This window comes from Oncorhynchus mykiss, chromosome 23 (genome assembly GCF_057628025.1).
Source record: "Oncorhynchus mykiss isolate SJ-2025 chromosome 23, ASM5762802v1, whole genome shotgun sequence".
In the NCBI taxonomy this organism is placed as follows: domain Eukaryota; kingdom Metazoa; phylum Chordata; class Actinopteri; order Salmoniformes; family Salmonidae; genus Oncorhynchus; species Oncorhynchus mykiss.
The window spans coordinates 55,378,208-55,401,850 of NC_143044.1; positions in this window are offsets into that span (position 1 = coordinate 55,378,208).

Sequence of the window (23,643 nt, forward strand, 5' to 3'; positions counted from 1 at the left end):
CATGAATTAAAAATTGTCAAAGAGGATTATCTCAATTCAGGGTTAAGAATTTCAATGCACTTCTTATATTGATTTCCTTTACCATTGGTATCTATGTATTTACCCTGCTACTGGTCAATATTACTCCTGTTTACATAAATAATGTACAGTATATAACCACTAGCATATTATCATAAGTATTTCAGGCAGGTCACCCGTGATGCAAGTCAGTATTTGACATCTATCCATGACTGAAGACGTTGAAAGATGACGTGCAAACTGTCCACTAGGGGCAACACGGAGTGCTCTTGCCTTCAAGTCGGTTTGGGGTTTTGCTAGGGCATTGAGAAAGGGGATGGTGGATGGGTGGAAGCATCTGCCTCTGGTTGAATGTTTGAATCCAGTCGATAGAAAGTTGTTTTTTTATATTTTTTGTTTTAAGCCTATCCCAAACCTTAACCCTTATTTTCATTTTATCTTTATTTATCTAGTCAAGTCTGTTAAGAACAAATTCTTATTTACAATGACACCCTAGGAACAGTGGGTTAACTGCCTTGTTCAGGGGCATAACGACAGATTTTTACCTTGTCAGCTCGGGGATTCAATCTAGCAACCTTTCGGTTACTGGCCCAGTGCTCTAATCACCAGGCTACCTGCCACTACCTTTCCTTAACCATTTGCAGTTATTGCCTAAACTGAAGAATTCTGAGTTAATGCATTGCTATTATTATTACTATTATTATTATTTTTTTTTATCCTGCTACCAGTCACATTCTCCTAATCCCTCTCCTATATGTACAGTCGTGGCCAAAAGTTTTGAGAATGACACAAATATACATTTTCACAAATTCTGCTGCCTCAGTTTGTATGATGGCAATTTGCATATACTCCAGAATGTTATGAAGAGTGATCAGATGAATTGAAATTAATTGCAAAGTCCCTCTTTGCCATGCAAATGAACTGAATCCCCCAAAAACATTTCCACTGCATTTCAGCCTTGCCACAAAAGGACCAGCTGACATCATGTCAGTGATTCTCTCGTTAACATAGGTGTGAGTGTTGACGAGGACAAGGCTCTGTCATGCTGATTGAGTTCGAATAACAGACTGGAAGCTTCAAAAGGAGGGTGGTGCTTGGAATCATTGTTCTTCCTCTGTCAATCATGGTTCCCTGCAAGGAAACACGAGCTGGCTAGTATTTTACTGTTCATATGACAACACTGTTGTGTAGAGCTGGCTAGTACTTTACTGTTCATATGACAACACTGTTGTGTAGAGCTGGCTAGTACTTTACTGTTCATATGACAACACTGTTGGGTAGAGCTGGCTAGTACTTTACTGTTCATATGACAACACTGTTGGGTAGAGCTGGCTAGTACTTTACTGTTCATATGACAACACTGTTGTGTAGAGCTGGCTAGTATTTTACTGTTCATATGACAACACTGTTAGGTAGAGCTGGCTAGTACTTTACTGTTCATATGACAACACTGTTGGGTAGAGCTGGCTAGTACTTTACTGTTCATATGACAACACTGTTGGGTAGAGCTGGCTAGTGTTTTACTGTTCATATGACAACACTGTTGGGTAGAGCTGGCTAGTACTTTACTGTTCATATGACAACACTGTTGGGTAGAGCTGGCTAGTACTTTACTGTTCATATGACAACACTGTTGGGTAGAGCTGGCTAGTACTTTACTGTTCATATGACAACACTGTTGGGTAGAGCTGGCTAGTACTTTACTGTTCATATGACAACACTGTTGGGTAGAGCTGGCTAGTGTTTTACTGTTCATATGACAACACTGTTGGGTAGAGCTGGCTAGTACTTTACTGTTCATATGACAACACTGTTGGGTAGAGCTGGCTAGTATTTTACTGTGCATATGACAACAACATTTCTACTTGACCTGTGTGGTTCTTGTCATGAAAACACTTCATTGTAGTATGTAAAGCAAAGTGTGTGTGACAGATGCCTTGTCCGTCTGTGTGTGTATCTGTGTGTGTGTCTGTGTGTCTGTGTGTGTATCTGTGTGTGTGTGTGTATCTGTGTGTGCGTGTGTGTGATTGTGTCGCAAACCACGATGACGCAACAGCATCTTGAATTAATTGAAGTATCATTTAAACTGAAGAGGATGATTGAGACAGCGGCATCCCTACATTAAGCCAAGTGGTGATGTGAGGGTTCCACTATGCCTTCCCTTTACTTCCTGTCAGACCACACACACACTCTACTAGTTCTATGTACACACTCACACACACACACACACACACACACACACACACACACACACACACACACACACACACACACACACACACACACACACACACACACACACACACACCGTACTGTAGATTAAAACCTGTGCATGTGTGTGTGTGTGTGTGTGTGTGTGTGTGTACTACTACTACTACTACTACTACTACTATTATTGCTAGTACCTCTGATACTACTACTACTTCTACTACCACTACTACTTCTACTACTACCACTGATACTACTACTACTACTGATACTACTTCTACTACTACTACTACTACTGCTATTACTACTTCTATTGCTAGTACTACTACTACTACTACTACTACTACTGATACTACTTCTACTACCACTACTACTACTACTACTACTGCTGCTGCTACTACTACTACTACTGATACTACTACTACTACTCTACTACTAATACTAATATATTACTACTGATATTACTACAACTACTGCTACTACTATCACTACTACTACTACTGCTGCTATTACTACTACTGATACTACTACTACTACTACTATTACTACTATTACTACTGCTGCTACTACTACTACTGATACTACTACTACTACTACTACTATTACTACTACTACTGATACTACTACTATTACTACTACTACTACTACTGATACTACTACTACTACTGATACTACTACTACTACTGCTATTACTACTAATACTACTATTACTACTACTTATACTACTACTACTACTACTACTACTATTACTACTAATACTACTATTACTACTACTTATACTACTACTACTACTACTACTACTATTACTACTAATACTACTATTACTACTACATATACTACTACTATTACTACTACTACTGATACTACTACTATTACTACTACTACTACTATTACTACTATTACTACTACTATTACTACTATTATTACTACTACTGATACTACTACTACTACTATTACTACTACTACTGATACTACTACTATTACTACTACTACTACTATTACTACTACTGATACTACTACTACTATTACTACTACTACTACTACTACTACTACTGATACTACTACTGATACTACTAGTATTATTATTGAGTAATCCAGTCTCTGTCTCCCTAAAACCCTGGTTATGTCACGTCTGTGGAGCATGGAGAGAGACACAGGCTGATTTGGGTTTGGCTATCTGCCTCATCCCAAATGGCACCCTTTTCCCTATATTGGTCCCCCATAGGGCTCTGGGCAAAAGTAGTGCACATAGGGAATAGGATGTCCTTTGGGAAGCAGATTCTCTGTGTGCACTGCTCGACCTGCATGCTGGCCTCATTGGGTTTCAGGTTCCGTGTATTAATCTGGAACAAAGCAAATCAAAAGAAACAAGAGATCCAGGACGTTGAAAATTTGTGAGACATTTCTAGGGTAGTGGCTCGTTTTGGCCTTGTTTCAAACAGCCTTGGTCTGAGTGGTAGTGGTTCTTTTCGGTCCTGTTTCAAACAGCCTCGGTCTGAGTGGTAGTGGCTCGTCTTGGTCCTGTTTCAAACAGCCGTCGTCTGAGTGGTAGTGGCTCGTCTTGGTCCTGTTTCAAACAGCCGTCGTCTGAGTGGTGGTGGCTCGTCTTGGTCCTGTTTCAAACAGCCTTGGTCTGAGTGGTAGTGGCTCGTCTTGGTCCTGTTTCAAACAGCCGTCGTCTGAGTGGTGGTGGCTCGTCTTGGTCCTGTTTCAAACAGCCGTCGTCTGAGTGGTGGTGGCTCGTCTTGGTCCTGTTTCAAACAGCCTCGGTCTGAGTGGTAGTGGCTCGTCTTGGTCCTGTTTCAAACAGCCGTCGTCTGAGTGGTAGTGGCTCGTCTTGGTCCTGTTTCAAACAGCCGTCGTCTGAGTGGTAGTGGCTCGTCTTGGTCCTGTTTCAAACAGCCGTCGTCTGAGTGGTGGTGGCTCGTCTTGGTCCTGTTTCAAACAGCCGTCGTCTGAGTGGTGGTGGCTCGTCTTGGTCCTGTTTCAAACAGCCTCGGTCTGAGTGGTAGTGGCTCGTCTTGGTCCTGTTTCAAACAGCCGTCGTCTGAGTGGTAGTGGCTCGTCTTGGTCCTGTTTCAAACAGCCGTCGTCTGAGTGGTAGTGGCTCGTCTTGGTCCTGTTTCAAACAGCCGTCGTCTGAGTGGTGGTGGCTCGTCTTGGTCCTGTTTCAAACAGCCTCGGTCTGAGTGGTAGTGGCTCGTCTTGGTCCTGTTTCAAACAGCCGTCGTCTGAGTGGTAGTGGCTCGTCTTGGTCCTGTTTCAAACAGCCTTGGTCTGAGTGGTAGTGGCTCGTCTTGGTCCTGTTTCAAACAGCCTTGGTCTGAGTGGTAGTGGCTCGTCTTGGTCCTGTTTCAAACAGCCTCGGTCTGAGTGGTAGTGGCTCGTCTTGGTCCTGTTTCAAACAGCCGTCGTCTGAGTGGAGATTGATTTTGAGGTGAATCTGATGCTGTTCATTACATGTTTAATAAGTATTTGACTCGGTTGCTGTTCGTCAAGTGTTTAATACGTATTTGACTCGGTTGCTGTTCGTCAAGTGTTTAATACGTATTTGACTCGGTTGCTGTTCGTCAAGTGTTTAATACGTGTTTGCTGTATATTCAATATAATATATCTATAAATAAGGACCACAATGAAAAATCAACTTTTCTAGTCTTTGTGATTTTATCCTATATAATGTTTTTTTGTATGTAACGTTGTCGCTGGCTTGAGCAACCTCCTATTTATTTAAATGTGTTTTATTTCACCTTTATTTATTTATTAACCAGCTAGGCCAGTTGAGAACAAATTCTCATTTACAACTCATTTACTACTTTTAGTGATCCAATATATTCAATCAATTAATTCATGAAATTGTTCATAATTTGAAGTATATGATTACTATTTTTTTAAAGAAGTGAAATAAATGACATACACGTGTTTGTTTTTGTTGCGTTACACTACTCTTCCATATTGGTTCAAATCTAAGTTATATGTCGTTGGCCATTTGTCTGCAGCTCCAAAATCAAATTAAAAATATCAAACAAGACATCAGCAGAGACGACTGTTGAATCAGAATCTTCTTTATCAGCCATTTTATACGTGCAAATATTACGAATTGTATTTGGTGTATTGTACTAGTGAAAGATATACATTTCAAAACATAATACAGGCAGAGGAGTTTAAACCAAGTTTACATTCAGTATACAACTAGATAGAGAGAGGATGGAGATATAAAAGGACGAGCAGTGGCCATACAAATATACATTGGACATACAAATATACAGTGGGTATACAAATATACATTGTACATACAAATATACAGTGGGTATAAAATATACAGTGGGTATACAATATACAGTGGGTATACAAATACACAGTGGGTATACAAATACACAGTGGGTATACAACTATACAGTGGGTATACAAATATACAGTGGGTATACAAATATACAGTGGGTATACATATACACAGTGGGTATACAAATATACAGTGGGTATACAAATATACATTGGGTATACAAATATACATTGGGTATACAACTATACAGTGGGTATACAAATATACAGTGGGTATACAAATATACAGTGGGTATACAAATATACATTGGGTATACAAATATACATTGGGTATACAACTATACAGTGGGTATACAAATATACAGTGGGTATACAAATACACAGTGGGTATACAAATATACATTGGGTATACAAATATACAGTGGGTATACAAATATACAGTGGGTATACAAATATACATTGGGTATACAATATACAGTGGGTATACAGTTGATTTACAGTGGGTACACATACAGTATCAATATGAATATATCTAAATGCAGAGAGATGAACAGAGTGCAATGCAGTAGAGTGCAGTTATTTAGAGTACAGTTCAGAGAAGGCTTGATGTGGTGTGCAACATAGAGTGTCTACTCCTTTAGTCTCTATGGGCCAGATGGCCGGTTGGTGAGGGCCACAGCCCAGGGCGAAGAAACCGTTCAGGTGACGGGAGGTTTTGGTCATGATTGACCTGAACCACCTGCCAGAGGACCATTTTTGGAAGAGGGGGTGACCGGGGTGGGAAGGGTCGGCGATCTCTTCCTGCTCGCTTCCTTGCCCCGGAGACGTGCAGGACCTTGATGGAGGGCAGGTGGCAGCCGATGACCCTCTCTGAAATGTGTTCTAGCCTGCCCTTGGAGCGAGCAGACGCAGGCCCAAACCTGAGGGTGATGGAGGAAGAGAGGATGGACTCAATGATTGATGAGTCAAACCGTATCAGGAATGACTGGAAGTGCGGATGGACTCAACCCGACTGGGAGATTTTGAATTTTTCAGCTGCAGCAAGTAGTACATCCGCCTGTGTGCCTTCTTAGTGTCCGATATAATGATGTCTGGTGACCTCTCTGATGTTACCCGGTGACCTCTCTGATGTTGCTTGGTGACCTCTCTGATGTTGCCTGGTGACCTCTCTGATGTTGCTTGGTGAACTCTCTGATGTTGTCTGGTGACCTCTCTGAGGATGTCTGGTGACCTCTCTGATGTTTCCCGGTGACCTCTCTGATGTTTCCCGGTGACCTCTCTGATGTTGTCTGGTGACATTTCTGATGTTGCCTGGTGACCTCTCTGATGTTGCTTGGTGACCTCTCTGATGATGTCTGGTGACCTCTCTGATGTTGTCCGGTGACCTCTCTGATGTTGCCTGGTGACCTCTCTGATGATGTCTGGTGACCTTTCTGATGATGCCTGGTGACTCTCTGATGATGTTTGGTGACCTCTCTGATGATGCCTGGTGACCTCTCTGATGATGTCTGGTGACCTCTCTGATGATGCCCGGTGACCTCTCTGATGATGTTTGGTGACCTCTCTGATGTTGTCCGGTGACCTCTCTGATGTTGCCTGGTGACCTCTCTGATGATGTCTGGTGACCTCTCTGATGTTGCTTGGTGACCTTTCTGATGATGCCTGGTGACTCTCTGATGATGTTTGGTGACCTCTCTGATGATGCCTGGTGACCTCTCTGATGTTGCCTGGTGACCTCTCTGATCTTGGCTGGTGACCTCTCTGATGCTGCCCAGTGTGACCTCTCTGATGTTGTCTGGTGACTTCTCTGATGTTTCCCGGTGACCTCTCTGATGTTGTCTGATGAACTCTCTGATGTTGTCTGGTGACCTCTCTGATGTTGCCTGGTGACCTCTTTGATGTTGTCTGGTGACCTCTCTGATGTTGCCCGGTGACCTCTCTGATGATGTCTGGTGACCTCTCTGATGATGCCTGGTGACCTCTCAACCACAGTGATGTGATCTGTAGTTTGACAGATGCGTTGTTGGAGATGCAGTAATTGCTGTAGAGAGAGTAGAGTAGAGGTGAGATCAGGCGTTGTTGCGGCGCTCTGGTGCTGAGGGATAAAGAGTCTGAAAGGTGTTTTCCCAGCATCCTGTAGGTTGCATCCTGTTGTACTCCTCTCCTCTCCTCTCCTCTCCTCTCCTCTCCTCTCCTCTCCTCTCCTCTCCTCTCCTCTCCTCTCCTCTCCTCACCTCTCCTCTCCTCTCCTCTCCTCTCCTCCTCCTCTCCTCTCCTCCACTCCTCACCGCTTCTCTCCTCACCTCTTCTCTCTTCACCTCTCCTCTCCTCTCCTCTTCCCCTTCCTCTTCCTCTTCTCCTCCTCTCATCTCCTCTCCTCTTCCTCTTCTTCTTCTCCTCTCCTCTCCTCTCCTCTCCTCTCCTTTCCTCTCCTCTCCTCTCCTCTCCTCTTCCTTTTCTTCTTCCTCTCCTCTCCTCTCCTCTCCTCTCCTCTCCTCTCCTCTCCTCTCCTCTCCTCTCCTCTCCTCTTCCTCTCCTCTACTCTTACTATCCTCTCCTCTCCTCTTCTCTCTTCACCTCTCCTATCCTCTCCTCTCCTCTTCTCTCTTGTCCTCACCTCTACTCTCCTCTTCTCTCCTCTTCTCTCCTCTCCTCTCCTCTCCTCTCCTCTCCTCTCCTCTCTTCACCTCTCCACTCCTCTCCTCTTCTCTCTTCACCTCTCCTCTCCTCTTCCTCTTCTTCTTCCTCTCCTCTCCTCTTCTCTTCCTCTCCTCTTCCTCTCCTCTTCTTATCCTCTCCTCTTCTCCTCCTCTCCTCTCCTCTCCTCCTCTCTCCTTTACTGTAAATGTGAAATTAGTTGAAACACAAGGACCATTACAAGGAGGCCTTAGCAACATGGAGGCCTTAGCAACATAAAGACCAGAAGACTGGGAAAATAAACCAGTTGCAGGCCCCTGAACAAACCTGGTTTACTTTACAAAGCCTTCTGAACTCCTGCCAGCGTTTTCCAGACAGATAATTTGTCCCTGTGCAGTTTCATGTTTGCACCTTGGATATCGCTGGATGATAACTTTTGTTCCCTTTGTTCAGAGGAAGACACTCGGCTAAGCTTCACACCTCAAAAGTAACATTAGATATATAATATCCAATCTAATCTAATTTACTGAAAAAATGCATTTGTTTGAAGTGTTTGAAGTTTTTTTTTTGGAGGTCAGTTTCTTCTGTGTGGAAAACATTCCTCTCTTTCTTTCTTTCTCTCTCTCTCTCTCTGTCTCGCTCTCTCTCTCCTTCTTTCTTTCTCTGTCTCGCTCTCTCTCTCTGTCTCGCTCTCTCTCTCCTTCTTTCTTTCTCTGTCTCGCTCTCTCTCTCTGTCTCGCTCTCTCTCTCCCTCTTTCTTTCTCTGTCTCTCTCTCTGTCTCGCTCTCTCTCTCCCTCTTTCTTTCTCCGTCTCTCTCTGTCTCTCTCTCTCTCTCTCTCTCTCTCTCTCTCTCTCTCTCGCTCTCTTCCTCTGTCTCTCTCTCTCTCTCTCTGTCTCGCTCTCTCTCTCCCTCTTTCTTTCTCTGTCTCTCTCTCTGTCTCTCTCGCTCTCTCTCTCTGTCTCGCTCTCTCTCTCCCTCTTTCTTTCTCTGTCTCTCTCTCTGTCTCTCTCCCTCTTTCTTTCTCTGTCTCTCTCTCTGTCTCTCTCCCTCTCCCTGTCTTGCTCTCTCTCTCCCTCTTTCTTTCTCTGTCTCCCTCTCTCTCTCTCTCTCTCTCTCTCTCTATGTCTCTCTCTCTCTCTGTCTCTTTTTGACTCTCTCTCTCTCTGTCTGTCTCTCTCTCTCTTTGTCTCTCTCTCTTTGTCTCTCTCTCTTTGTCGCTCTCTCTCTCTCTCTCTCTCTATGTCTCTCTCTCGCTCTCTCTCTTTGTCTCTCTTTGTCTCTCTCTCTCCTTGTCTCTCTTTGTCTCTCTCTCTCTCTCCCTCTGTCTTCAACCTGGGTCAAGTTACTTTTTTTGCTGTTATGCAAGTCACTGACTTTTGAGACATTGTACTGCTTTCCTTCAAAACAGTGTGTGTGTGTGTGTTTGTGAATACATGTGCACGTGTGTGTGTAGGGCGCTGGGGCATGGTTGAATTATTCAGGCTGTTCTGCCGATAACCCTGGCCGACGAAGACTGTGTGTGTGTGTGTGTGCGTGCGTGCGTGCGTGCATGCGTGCGTGCATGCGTGTGTGTGTGCGTGCGTGTGTGTGTGTGACATAGAAGGCAGGGTTTTAGTGTACTGGAAGCCAGTCCTGTGAGGGACATGGGAAGGCTGGGGAGGGAGAGAGAGACATAAAGAGGCCCAGGTATATTTAGTAAAACAGAAACCCAGGCAGGACAAACACAGAACTGTTATTCCATTCAGACTCCGGTGACACATTTACTAGATAAGTTCAAAACAAACAAAGAAACATGATTGGTCCGTTTCTGAGCCAGAAAGCCCGTGTCATCGAATATGCTCGACATTGTTTAGGTAAGTCCAAATGGACATCTTTGGAACTGAAAATGTTGATTTTGGCTTTGGAAAAAGGTTAAAGGTTATGATTGAATAGTTCCCATGCATGAACTTGTGCTTTGAGGTCTGTTAGTTAGGTGTGTCCGCCATCTGTGGTAAAGTAATGTAATGTATGTTCTGGATCTCAGAGATCCCATACGTTGTGTATACTACTTTCCTCTGATCTGGATAAAGCTGGGGAGTCTCGGTAACACCCTTCACCATGATTTAAATCCACCTCACTGCGATGCATGGACACTGAAAATACTAATTGTATCGCTACCGTTACAGATACACACACACACACACACACACACACACACACACACACACACACACACACACACACACACACACACACACACACACACACACACACACACACACACACACACACACACTCACACACACCAAACCAAATTCACAAAGAATACGAGTTAGAAATACGAGTTATAGATCTGTCAGACTCATTGAAAGTTAAGTCTAAGAAGCCGTAGATCTGTTCTCGGGGTGCGCTATGTGAACTAGTTGTCACGGTTGTCGTGAGAACGGGACCAAGGCGCAGCGGATGTGGAGTTCCATATATTTATTTCCAAGTGAAACTTCAGCAAAACAAAAACATACCAATAAACGAACCACTAAACGTGACCACGCGTCGGCACATGCTCAAAATCAATGTCCTACAAACACAGGTGAGAAAAATAGCTACTTAAATACGATCCCCAATTAGAGACAATGATTACCGCCTGCCTCTAATTGGGAATCATACACAACACCAACATAGAAAATATAAACTAGAACACAACATAGAAATTATAAACTAGAATACCCGCTAGTCACGCCCTGACCTACTACACCATAGAGAAACAAGGGCTCTCTATGGTCAGGGCGTGACAGTACCCCCCTACCCTCGCAAACGTGCGGACTCCGGCCGTAAAACCTGTAACCAAATGGGGAGGGTAGGGGGGGTGGTTAGTGTCGGTGGCGGCTCCGGTGTAGGTCGTAGCCCCCGCCCAGACCCCGGATCCTGCCATCGCGCCAGGCTGGACCGTGCCTGGACTGAGCACCGGCACAAAGGAGGACTCCAGCCATGGAGCGGGACTGGACACCGTGCCTGGACTGAGAACCTGCACAGAGGAAGGCTCCGGCCTTGGAGCGGGACTGGACACCGTATCTGGACTGAGCACCGGTGCAGAGGAAGGCTCCGGCCTTGGAGTGGGACTGGACACCGTGCCTGGACTGAGCACCGGCACAGAGGAAAACTCTGGCCCTGGAGCGGGTCTGGACACTGTGAACTGTGAACCGTCGCCGGAAGCTCTGGAATGTGAACCGTCGCCAGAACCTATGGACTGGGAACCGTCGCAGGAAGCTCTGGACTGGGGACTGTAGCCGGAAGCTCTGGACTGGGGACTGTCGCCGGAAGCTCTGGACTGGGAAACATCGGCAGAAGCTATGGACTGGGAACCGTCGCAGTAAGCTCTGGATTGTGAACCGCCACCGGAAGCTCTGTACTGTGAATGCGCACTGGAGCGTGGAGCCGGTACAAGTGGCACCGGACTGGTGACACACACTTCAGGGCCAGTGCGGGGAGCAGGCACAGGACGTACCGGACAGGGGAGGTGCACTGGATGCCTGATGCGTGTTGCCGGCACAGGTGGCACCAGACTGGTGACATGTACTTCAGGGAGAGTGTGTGGTGCAGGCACAGGATGTTCCGGACTGGGGAGGTGCACTAGAGGCCTGGTGTGGTGGCACCAAACTGGTGACACACACTTCAGGGCGAGTACGAGGAGCAGGCACAGGACGTACCTTACTGGGGACACGCACTCCAGGGACAGTGCGAGGAGGCATAGGACGGCCTGACTGGGAAGGAGCACTGGAGGCCAGAATCGTGGAGCCAGCCTAGGTTGCACCAGACTGCTAACCGGATCCTTTGGTCGGATGTTGAGCAGAACACACTTGCAAAACATCTCTCTCATCTCTCTCTCTCCTAACTTCTCCAATGCCTCCCTGACAGTCTCTGGCACATCAGGGCGAGTGCAGGAAGCAGGCATAGGACATGTACTTCAGGGAGAGTGCAGGAAGCATGCACAGGACACGCACTTCAGGGAGAGTGCAGGAAGCATGTACAGGACACGCACTTCAGGGAGAGTGCGAGGAGGAGACACAGGACTTACCGGACTGGGGAGGAGCACTGGAGGCCAGATGCGTGCAACCATGCTCCTCCAAAGGCCTTCGTTGCCGCATACACCTAGCCAACTCCATTCTCCGGTATCCCTCCTCACACTGTTCCACCGACTCCCAGGCGGGATCTGGTACTCTCCTTGGTTTGACCGACCACCTCTCTATTGACTCCCAGGCGGGCTCTGGTACTCTCCCTGGGTCGACCGACCACCTCTCTATCGACTACCAGGCGGGCTCTGGTACTCTCCTTGGTTCGACCGACCACCATTCTATCGACTCCCAGGCGGGCTCTGGTACTCTCCTTGGTTCGACCGACCACCACTCTATCGACTCCCAGGCGGGCTCTGGTACTCTCCCTGGGTCGACCGACCACCTCTCTATCGACTCCCAGGCGGGCTCTGGTACTCTCCTTGGTTCGACCGACCACCTCAGACTCCTAGATGATCTCTGGCTCTTCCCTCTGCTCAGCCGCCAGCTCCATGTGGCCGCGGTCCCCAGCGTCGTCGCCGTCCTTCTTGCGTCCTCTGTGACTCCTGCCAAGGAAGGGTCTCCTGTCCTTCCATGATTTCTTCCCAGGTCCAACTTATTATTCCCATCGTTGCACCCTGCTTTGTCCTTGTTTGGAGGGATATTCTGTCACCAGCCTCAAACAGCTGAAAATAAAATATGTTTGGTTATGGAAAATATATTTTACAGCGGTTTAGATGGTACAATGATTCACTACAATATACGTGCTTGTTTTGTCACATAAACTGAAATTAGGCAAACTATTAGAATATGAGCAACCAGGAAATGGGGGAGTGATTTCTGCATAGTGCATCTCTAAACAACAGATTGTGAGTGTTGCAGTGCACTGCGTTAGACAGTGTTACAATGAGAAAAAGATCTCAGTTAGACGCCCAAGGCATCCCATTGCTTCCCATCATGTCCATTATGTAAATCCACAGTTCACAGCCAACGAGGGAGGTCCACCTTTTTCACAGGGCTTCTCTCACCACACTCATTCTTCTCTTTCTTCATTTCGGTGCCAGCGTGTGATCCTGGCAGAATGTGGTGGTCCCTCTGAGTTCCAATAAGGTTGGAACGACTTGGCGCTACTCTATTTATATCCCACAATGCAACAGCGACAGTGGTGGCATCTGTCTGCTTGGGCAACATACCTCGAGTCGGTTTCCATCTCCTTCGCAGCCCCCCCTTCTCTTCCTTCATTCCCCTTCCCTCTCCTCTCCTCATCTCTTCCTTCATTCCCCTTCCCCTTCCCCTTCCCTCTCCTCATCTCTCCCTCCATTCCCATTCCCCTTCCCTCTCCTCATCTCTTCCTCCATTCCCCTTCCCTCTCCTCATCTCTTCCTCCATTCCCCTTCCCTCTCCTCTTCTCTTCCTCCATTCCCCTTCCTCTTCTCTTCCTCCATTCCCCTTCCCTCTCCTCTTCTCTTCCTCCATTCCCCTTCCCTCTCCTCTTCTCTTCCTCCATTCCCCTTCCCTCTCCTCTTCTCTTCCTCCATTCCCCTTCCCTCTCCTCATCTCTTCCTCCATTCCCCTTCCCTCTCCTCATCTCTTCCTCCATTCCCCTTCCCCTTCCCTCTCCTCTTCTCTTCCTCCATTCCCCTTCCCTCTCCTCATCTCTTCCTCCATTCCCCTTCCCTCTCCTCATCTCTTCCTCCATTCCCCTTCCCCTTCCCTCTCCTCTTCTCTTCCTCCATTCCCCTTCCCTCTCCTCATCTCTTCCTCCATTCCCCTTCCCTCTCCTCATCTCTTCCTCCATTCCCCTTCCCCTTCCCTCTCCTCTTCTCTTCCTCCATTCCCCTTCCCCTTCCCTCTCCTCTTCTCTTCCTCCATTCCCCTTCCCTCTCCTCTTCTCTTCCTCCATTCCCCTTCCCTCTCCTCTTCTCTTCCTCCATTCCCCTTCCCCTTCCCTCTCCTCTTCTCTTCCTCCATTCCCCTTCCCTCTCCTCTTCTCTTCCTCCATTCCCCTTCCCTCTCCTCTTCTCTTCCTCCATTCCCCTTCCCTCTCCTCTTCTCTTCCTCCATTCCCCTTCCCTCTCCTCATCTCTCTTGCTCAGGTGGTGACCAACACCTTGCCGTATGACAGGAACAGCTTGGGGTGTGTGTGTACGTGTGTGTGTGTGTGTGTGCACGTGTGCTTGGGGTGCAGTTGAACAGTTGCCAGTTGCCACACACCAGACGGCCTGTCTTTAACACTTTGATCAGAATACCATCGTCCCAGATATGCATCGAAAACAATTTGTGTGTTGTGTTGTAATAAACATTCACACAAAATAGACCTCTATAACACATTTTTAATGGTAAAATGCTCATTTTAATTGCTGTCATTTTGTTATCACAACCTTCGTCTTTTTCTGCTGACATTGTCATTTTCATCGTTGACAAATCCGTTTTTTGCCTGTGTTTTTTCAACGTAATCAGAACGATCATTAGTGGATGATACGGTAGATGAATGAAATGAGATTAAATCCACTCAGACATTTAGCTAACTTTTCATACAGAGGTCAACATCACATCTGCCAGAGTCAACTACAATCTCACAAGCATTAGTGTATAATTGGGCATTTTGCTAGATAGATGATTTCACCAGCGAATGCCCAATGATTTGATATTGCTAGTGAGATGGTAGAAACGAGAGACGATTATGAGAACTGTCCGGCCGGCTTGTCTCTTTGCTTATGGCTCTCGACGGCATTTCATTAATTTCTCTCTCTTTTTAATTGATCCCAATTTCCCCTGATTACGATCATAATTAAACACCAGAAAGTGGATCCTGCCCAGAGCCATCTGGCCAATGTGGTTGAGCTCCAGAATGGAGGGGCTCCAGAATGGATGGGCTCTAGAGTGGAAGGGCTCCAGAATGGATGGGCTCTAGAGTGGAGGGGCTCCAGAATGGATGGGCTCTAGAGTGGAGGGGCTCCAGAGTGGAGGGGCTCCAGAGTGGATGGGCTCTAGTAGAGTGGATAGGCTCCAGAATGGAGGGGCTCCAGAATAGTTGGGCTCCAGAGGGGAGGGCTCCCCTCTGGATCCCAATTCCTTCATTCTCCACCCAGTTACCAGACCCAGACTCAGGGATGGCTACCCCTGAAGATTCCTTCATTCTCTACCCAGTTACCAGACCCAGACTCAGGGATGGCTAACCCTGAAGATTCCTTCATTCTCTACCCAGTTACCAGACCCAGACTCAGGGATGGCTACCCCTGAAGATTCCTTCATTCTCCACCCAGTTACCAGACCCAGACTCAGGGATGGCTACCCCTGAAGATTCCTTCATTCTCTACCCAGTTACCAGACCCAGACTCAGGGATGGCTACCCCTGGAGATTCCTTCATTCTCTACCCAGTTACCAGACCTAGACTCAGGGTTGGCTACCCCTGGAGATTCCTTCATTCTCTACCCAGTTACCAGACCCAGACTCAGGGATGGCTACCCCTGGAGATTCCTTCATTCTCTACCCAGTTACCAGACCCAGACTCAGGGTTGGCAGATGTTAGAGGGCTTTTTAACTGAAGAATGTGTTTGTTTCCGATAATTGTGGTTTGCTTGTTATGTATTGTTTAATTGATGTATAAATGCAAACATCTAAACACAACATGCAACCTTTTCAAAGATTTTACTGAGTTACAGTTCATATAAGGAAATCAGTCAATTGACAGTCAATTGCTTGTTTGTAGGTGACCAAATACTTATTCTCCACCATAATTTGCAAATAAATTCATTAAAAATCCTACAATGTGATTTTCTGGATTTTTTTTCTCATTTTGTCTGTCATAGTTGAAGTGTACCTATGATGAAAATGACAGGCCTCTCTCATCTTTTTAAGTGGGAGAACTTGCACAATTGGTGGCTGACTAAATACTTTTTTTGCCCCACTGTATGTTGGTCACAGATGCCTTAAAAAAGTAGGGGTTTGGATCAGAAAACCAATCTGATGTGACCAGCATTTGCCTCATGCAGCGTGACAAATCTCCTTCACATAGAGTTGATCAGGCTGTTGATTGTGGCCTGTGGAATGTTGTCCCACTCTTCTTCAATGGCTGTGCAAAGTTCCTGGATATTGGCGGGAACTGAAACAAGCTTTCGTACACGTCGATCCAGAGCATCCCAAACATGCTCAATGGGTGACATGTCTAGTGAGTATGCAGGCCATGTAAGAACTGGGACGGGACATTTTCAGCTTATTATCATGCTGAAACATAAGGTGATGGCGGAGGATGAATGACACGACAATGGGCCTCAGGATCTCGTCACTGTATCTCTGTGTTTTCAACTTGCCATCGATAAAATGCAGTTGTGTTCGTTGTCCGTAACTTATGCCTGCCCATAACATAACCCCACCGCCACCATGGGGCACTCTGTTCACAACGTTGTAATCAGCAAATCGCTCGCCCACACGATGCCATCCACGTGGTCTGCGATTGTGAGGCCGGTTGGACGTGCTGCCAAATTCTCTATAATGTCATTTGATGTGGCTTATGGTAGAGAAAATAACATAAGATTCTCTGGCAACAGCTCTGGTGGACATTCCTGCAGTCAGCATGACAATTGCACGCTCCCTCAAAACATGACACATCTGTGGCACTGCGCACATTTTAGAGTGGCCTTTTTTCACAGGTGCACCTGTGCAATGATCATACTGCTTCTTGATATGCCACACCTGTCAGGTGGATGGATTACCTTGGCAAAGGAGAAATGCTTACTAACCGGGTTTGTAAACAAATTTGTGCACCGTATTTGATAGAAAAAAATATTTTTGAGCATGTGGAACACTTCAGGGGTCTTTTATTTGAAACATGAAACATGGGACCAACACTTTATGTGTTGCGTTTATATTTTTTGCTGGGTGTAGATGTGTATAGTGCAATTGTTGTTTATGGATGTGTTTATGCAGGGCTCATCTGATAAAGACTGTTGGCTCAACATGACTTCCTGGCTAAATAAATATGACATTAAATACAAATCTAGGTATAATTTTAGGGGACATCATTTTTTGTTGTTGCTACCCCATTGAGGACATACTGTCTGTCCATAATGCGAAATATCTGCAGACATTACATTTTATTTCTCGTTTAACAGCTGAAATGACACTGCTTCAAAACGTAGTCTTTGCCAAAATCCCCTCTCTTTGTGTTCATCCTAAGTAGTGGTTTATTTGATTAGTCCAGGCCTGTTTAATGTCACTGCTGTGTGGATGTTGTTGGCATCCCAAATGGGCACTACTTTTGACCAGGGCCCGTATGGCTGTGGTTAAAAGTAGTGCACTACAGAGGGAATACGGAGCGCCAAGTCTAGGTCCAAGAGGCTTCTAAAACAGCTTCTACCCCCAAGCCATAAGACTCCTGAACATCTAATCAAATGGCTACCCAGACTATTTGCAGTGCCTCCCCCCTCACCCCCTCTTTACACCACTGCTACTCTCTGTTATTATCTATGCATAGTCACTTTAATAACTCTACCTACATGTACATATTACCTCAATTACCTCGACTAACCGGTGCCATTGACTTTGTTCCCGGTACCCCCCTGGATATAGTCTCACTACTGTTATTTTACTGCTGCTCTTTAATTACTTGTTCCTTTTATTTCTTATTCTTATTTATATATTTTTTAAACTGCATTGTTGGTTTTAAGGGCTTGTAAGTAAGCATATCACTGTAAGGTGAATGTTGTATTCATGTGACTAATATAAATGTATTTTATTTCGTTGATATTCTTTTTTTTTATTTTATTTTTTTAATATTTTCTTTATTTTCTTTGATATCTGTCGTTCTGCCCCTGAACAGGCAGTTAACCCACTGTTCCTAGACCAGTTAACCCACTGTTCCTAGACCAGTTAACCCACTGTTCCTAGACCAGTTAACCTACTGTTCCTAGACCAGTTAACCCACTGTTCCTAGACCAGTTAACCCACTGTTCCTAGACCAGTTAACCCACTGTTCCTAGACCAGTTAATCCACTGTTCCTAGACCAGTTAACCCACTGTTCCTAGACCAGTTAACCCACTGTTCCTAGACCAGTTAACCTACTGTTCCTAGACCAGTTAACCCACTGTTCCTAGACCAGTTAACCCACTGTTCCTAGACCAGTTAACCCACTGTTCCTAGACCAGTTAACCCACTGTTCCTAGACCAGTTAATCCACTGTTCCTAGACCAATTAACCCACTGTTCCTAGACCAGATAACGCACTGTTCCTAGACCAGTTAACCCACTGTTCCTAGACCAGTTAACCCACTGTTCCCAGACCAGTTAACCCACTGTTCCCAGACCAGTTAACCCACTGTTCCTAGACCAGTTAACCCACTGTTCCTAGACCAGTTAACCCACTGTTCCTAGACCAGTTAACCCACTGTTCCTAGACCAGTTAACCCACTGTTCCTAGACCAGTTAACCCACTGTTCCTAGACCAGTTAATCCACTGTTCCTAGACCAGTTAACACACTGTTCCTAGACCAGTTAACCTACTGTTCCTAGACCAGTTAACCCACTGTTCCTAGACCAGTTAACCCACTGTTCCTAGACCAGTTAACCTACTGTTCCTAGACCAGTTAATCCACTGTTCCTAGACCAATTAACCCACTGTTCCTAGACCAGATAACCCACTGTTCCTAGACCAGTTAACCCACTGTTCCTAGACCAGTTAACCCACTGTTCCCAGACCAGTTAACCCACTGTTCCCAGACCAGTTAACCCACTGTTCCTAGACCAGTTAACCCACTGTTCCTAGACCAGTTAACCCACTGTTCCTAGACCAGTTAACCCACTGTTCCTAGACCAGTTAACCCACTGTTCCTAGACCAGTTAACCCACTGTTCCTAGACCAGTTAACCCACTGTTCCTAGACCAGTTAACCCACTGTTCCTAGACCAGTTAACCCACTGTTCCTAGACCAGTTAACCCACTGTTCCTAGACCAATTAACCCACTGTTCCTAGACCAGTTAACCCCCTGTTCCTAGACCAGTTAACCCACTGTTCCTAGACCAGTTAACCCACTGTTCCTAGACCAGTTAACCCCCTGTTCCTAGACCAGTTAACCCACTGTTCCTAGACCAGTTAACCCACTGTTCCTAGACCAGTTAACCCACTGTTCCTACACCAGTTAACCCACCGTTCCTAGACCAGTTAACCCACTGTTCCTAGACCAGTTAACCCACTGTTCCTAGACCAGTTACCCAATGTTCCTAGACCAGTTAACCCACTGTTCCTAGACCAGTTAACCCACTGTTCCTAGACCAGTTAACCCACTGTTCCTAGACCAGTTAACCCACTGTTCCTAGACCAGTTAACCCACCGTTCCTAGACCAGTTAACCCACTGTTCCTAGACCAGTTAACCCACTGTTCCTAGACCAGTTAACCCACTGTTCCTAGACCAGTTAACCCACTGTTCCTAGACCAGTTAACCCACTGTTCCTAGTCCAGTTAACCCACTGTTCCTAGTCCAGTTAACCCACTGTTCCTAGTCCAGTTAACCCACTGTTCCTAGACCAGTTAACCCACTGTTCCTAGACCAGTTAACCCACTGTTCCTAGACCAGTTAACCCACTGTTCCTAGACCAGTTAACCCACTGTTCCTAGTCCAGTTAACCCACTGTTCCTAGTCCAGTTAACCCACTGTTCCTAGTCCAGTTAACCCACTGTTCCTAGACCAGTTACCCACTGTTCCTAGACCAGTTACCCACTGTTCCTAGGCCGTCATTGAAAATAAGAATTTGTTCTTAATGTTCTTAACTGACTTGCCTAGATAAATAAAGGTAAAATAAAAAATTACAATATTTGGGATGTAGGCATCAGCTTGTTGTGAGCTCAAATCAAATCGTTATTCATCACAAGCTGCGAATACAACAGTGAAATGCTTACATACAAGCCCTTAACCAACAACGTTTTAAGAATTTATAAGAAAAAAAAAAGTATTCAGTAAAAAATACAACTACAAATCGCCAAAGAAGACTTCGTTATTAGCCGAGAATTATCATCGTGACCTTTTGACCTCTGCAAATTGAATAAGTTGTCAGAGATCAAGTTGTTAGGTGAGCCTAATTTCAGGGACCTAAAACTACCAATGTGTTGGTCATTTGGATTGCCTGGTTTGTTCTCCCCTCGACCAAGCATACGCCAACTCCTCATTATTTATCAGTTAAGCCTCATCATGCATAACTATAACTGATCTGTTTGAATGGATATCTGAACAGGACATATTAGTTGTGGGACAACAGGCTGATATCTCAACAGGACATATTAGTAGGGTGACAACAGGCTGATATCTCAACATGACATATTAGAAGAAGGACAAGGCTGATATCTCAACAGGACATATTAGTAGGGAGACAACAGGACATAGCTGGGGGACAACAGGCTGATATCTGAACAGGACATATTAGTATGGGGACAACAGGCTGATATCTCAACAGGACATATTAGTATGGGGACAACAGGCTGATATCTCAACAGGACATATTAGAAGAAGGACAAGGCTGATATCTCAACAGGACATATTAGTTGGGGGACAACAGGCTGATGTCTCAACAGGACATAGTAGTAGGGGGACAACAGGCTGATATCTCAACAGGACATAGTAGTAGGGGGACAACAGGCTGATATCTCAACAGGACATATTAGTAGGTGGACAACAGGCTGATATCTCAACAGGACATATTAGTAGGGGGACAACAGGCTGATATCTCAACAGGACATGTTAGTTGGGGGACAACAGGCTGATGTCTCAACAGGACATATTAGTTGGGGGACAACAGGCTGATATCTCAACAGGATAATATTAGTTGGGGGACAACAGGCTGATATCTCAACAGGACATATTAGTTGGGGGACAACAGGCTGATGTCTCAACAGGACATAGTAGTAGGGGGACAACAGGCTGAGGGGTCTATGGCCTGAGGCAAATTCATTAGGCAACCAACTAAAATAACATGTTCTGAAACATGGAGGGACTAAGTGAAGTTATCCAATAAGAAACGTGTAGCTATATTTTGCTACAGTTTGCTGTAATGAACATGACCCTCAGTCAACATGAAAACACTACAGATAATCCAATACAGCCACACAGAGCTGCTGGAAAAGGTTAAACAGCGGATCAACAATATCAATAATCACACAGGCCGAAAGGCCACACTCACACGATGAAAACATACACCATTAAAAACATCTATTTTAAATTGAGATTTTCTTTAGATTATGTGCTCAAGTAAGATTTATTTCCATTACGATGTTTATTGTCCCTGGCTTGGTGCGGCTCAAATCGAGTTATGAACTTAATCAATGCGTCCTAGCACCGCATTGGCCACATTAACAATTTTATGATTGGCTGAGGTCAGGTGGGTCTATTGACCCGATAACCTTAGATGAAAATGGCCATGTGTTTTGTTTGATTACTAGGAGCAGGTTAGACAGATTGACAGATTGTTGATATAGATATACAGATAGACAGGTTGGTGATATAGATATACAGATAGACAGGTTGGTGATATAGATAGACAGATAGACAGGTTGGTGATATAGATAGGTAATATAGATAGACAGATATACAGATGGACAGGTTGGTAAAATAGATATACAGATAGACAGGTTGGTGATATAGATATACAGATAGACAGGTTGGTGATATAGATAGACAGGTTGGTAATATAGATAGACAGGTTGGTAAAATAGATATACAGATAGACAGGTTGAGAATATAGATAGACAGATAGACAGGTTGGTAATACAGATATACAGGTTGGTAAAATAGATATACAGATAGACAGGTTGGTAATATAGATAGACAGGTTGGTAAAATAGATATACAGATAGACAGGTTGGTAATATAGATAGAAATGTTGGTAAAATAGATATACAGATAGACAGGTTGGTAATATAGATAGACATGTTGGTAATATAGATAGACATGTTGGTAATATAGATAGACATGTTGGTGATATATATACACCGATGGACAGGTTGGTAATATAAATAGGTAATATAAATAGTTAATACAGATATACAGATAGACAGGTTGGTAATACAGATATACAGGTTGGTAAAATAGATATACAGATAGACAGGTTGGTAATATAGATAGACAGGTTGGTAAAATAGATATACAGATAGACAGGTTGGTAATATAGATAGAAATGTTGGTAAAATAGATATACAGATAGACAGGTTGGTATTATAGATAGACATGTTGGTAATATAGATAGACAGGTTGGTAATATAGATAGACATGTTGGTAATATAGATAGACAGGTTTGTAATATAGATAGACAGGTTGGTAATATAGATATACAGATAGACAGGTTGAGAATATAGATAGACAGATATACAGATGGACAGGTTGGTAATATAGATAGGTAATATAGATAGACAGATAGACAGGTTGATAATATAGATAGACAGATATACAGATGGACAGGTTGGTAATATAGATAGGTAATACAGATAGACAGATAGACAGGTTGGGAATATAGATAGGTAATATAGACAGACAGATATGCAGATGGACAGGTTGGTAATATAGATAGACAGATATACAGATGGACAGGTTGGTAATATAGATAGGTAATATAGATAAACAGATATACAGGTTGGTATTATAAATAGGTAATATAGATAGACAGATATACAGATGGACAGGTTGGTAATATAGATAGGTAATACAGATAGTCAGATATACAGATGGACAGGTTGGTAATATAGATAGGTAAAATAGATAGACAGATATACAGGTTGGTAATATAGATAGGTAATATAGATAGACAGATATACAGATGGAAAGGTTGGTAATATAGATAGGTAATACAGATAGACAGATAGACAGGTTGGTAATATAGATAGGTAATATATAGATAGCCAGATATACAGATGGACAGGGTGGTAATATAGATAGGTAATATAGATAGGTAATATAGATAGACAGATAGACAGGTTGATAATATAGATAGACAGGTTGGTAATATAAATAGCTGATATAGATAGACAGATAGACAGGTTGGTAATATAGATTGGTAATACAGATAGACAGATAGACAGGTTGGTAATATAGATAGACAGATCGGTAATATAGATAGGCAGGTTGGTAATATAGATATACAGATAGACAGGTTGGTAATAGAGATAGACAGGTTGGTAATATAGATAGACAGGTTGGTAATATAGATAGACAGGTTGATAATATAGATAGGCAGGTTGGTAATATAGATATACAGATAGACAGGTTGGTAATATAGATAGACAGGTTGGGAATATAGATAGTCATGTTGGTAATATAGATAGACAGATAGACAGGTTGGTAATATAGATAGACAGGTTGATAATATGGATATATAGATAGACAGGTTGGTAATATAGATATACAGATATACAGATGGACAGGTTGGTAATATAGATAGGTAATATAGATAGACAGATAGACAGGTTGGTAATATAGATAGGCAATATAGATA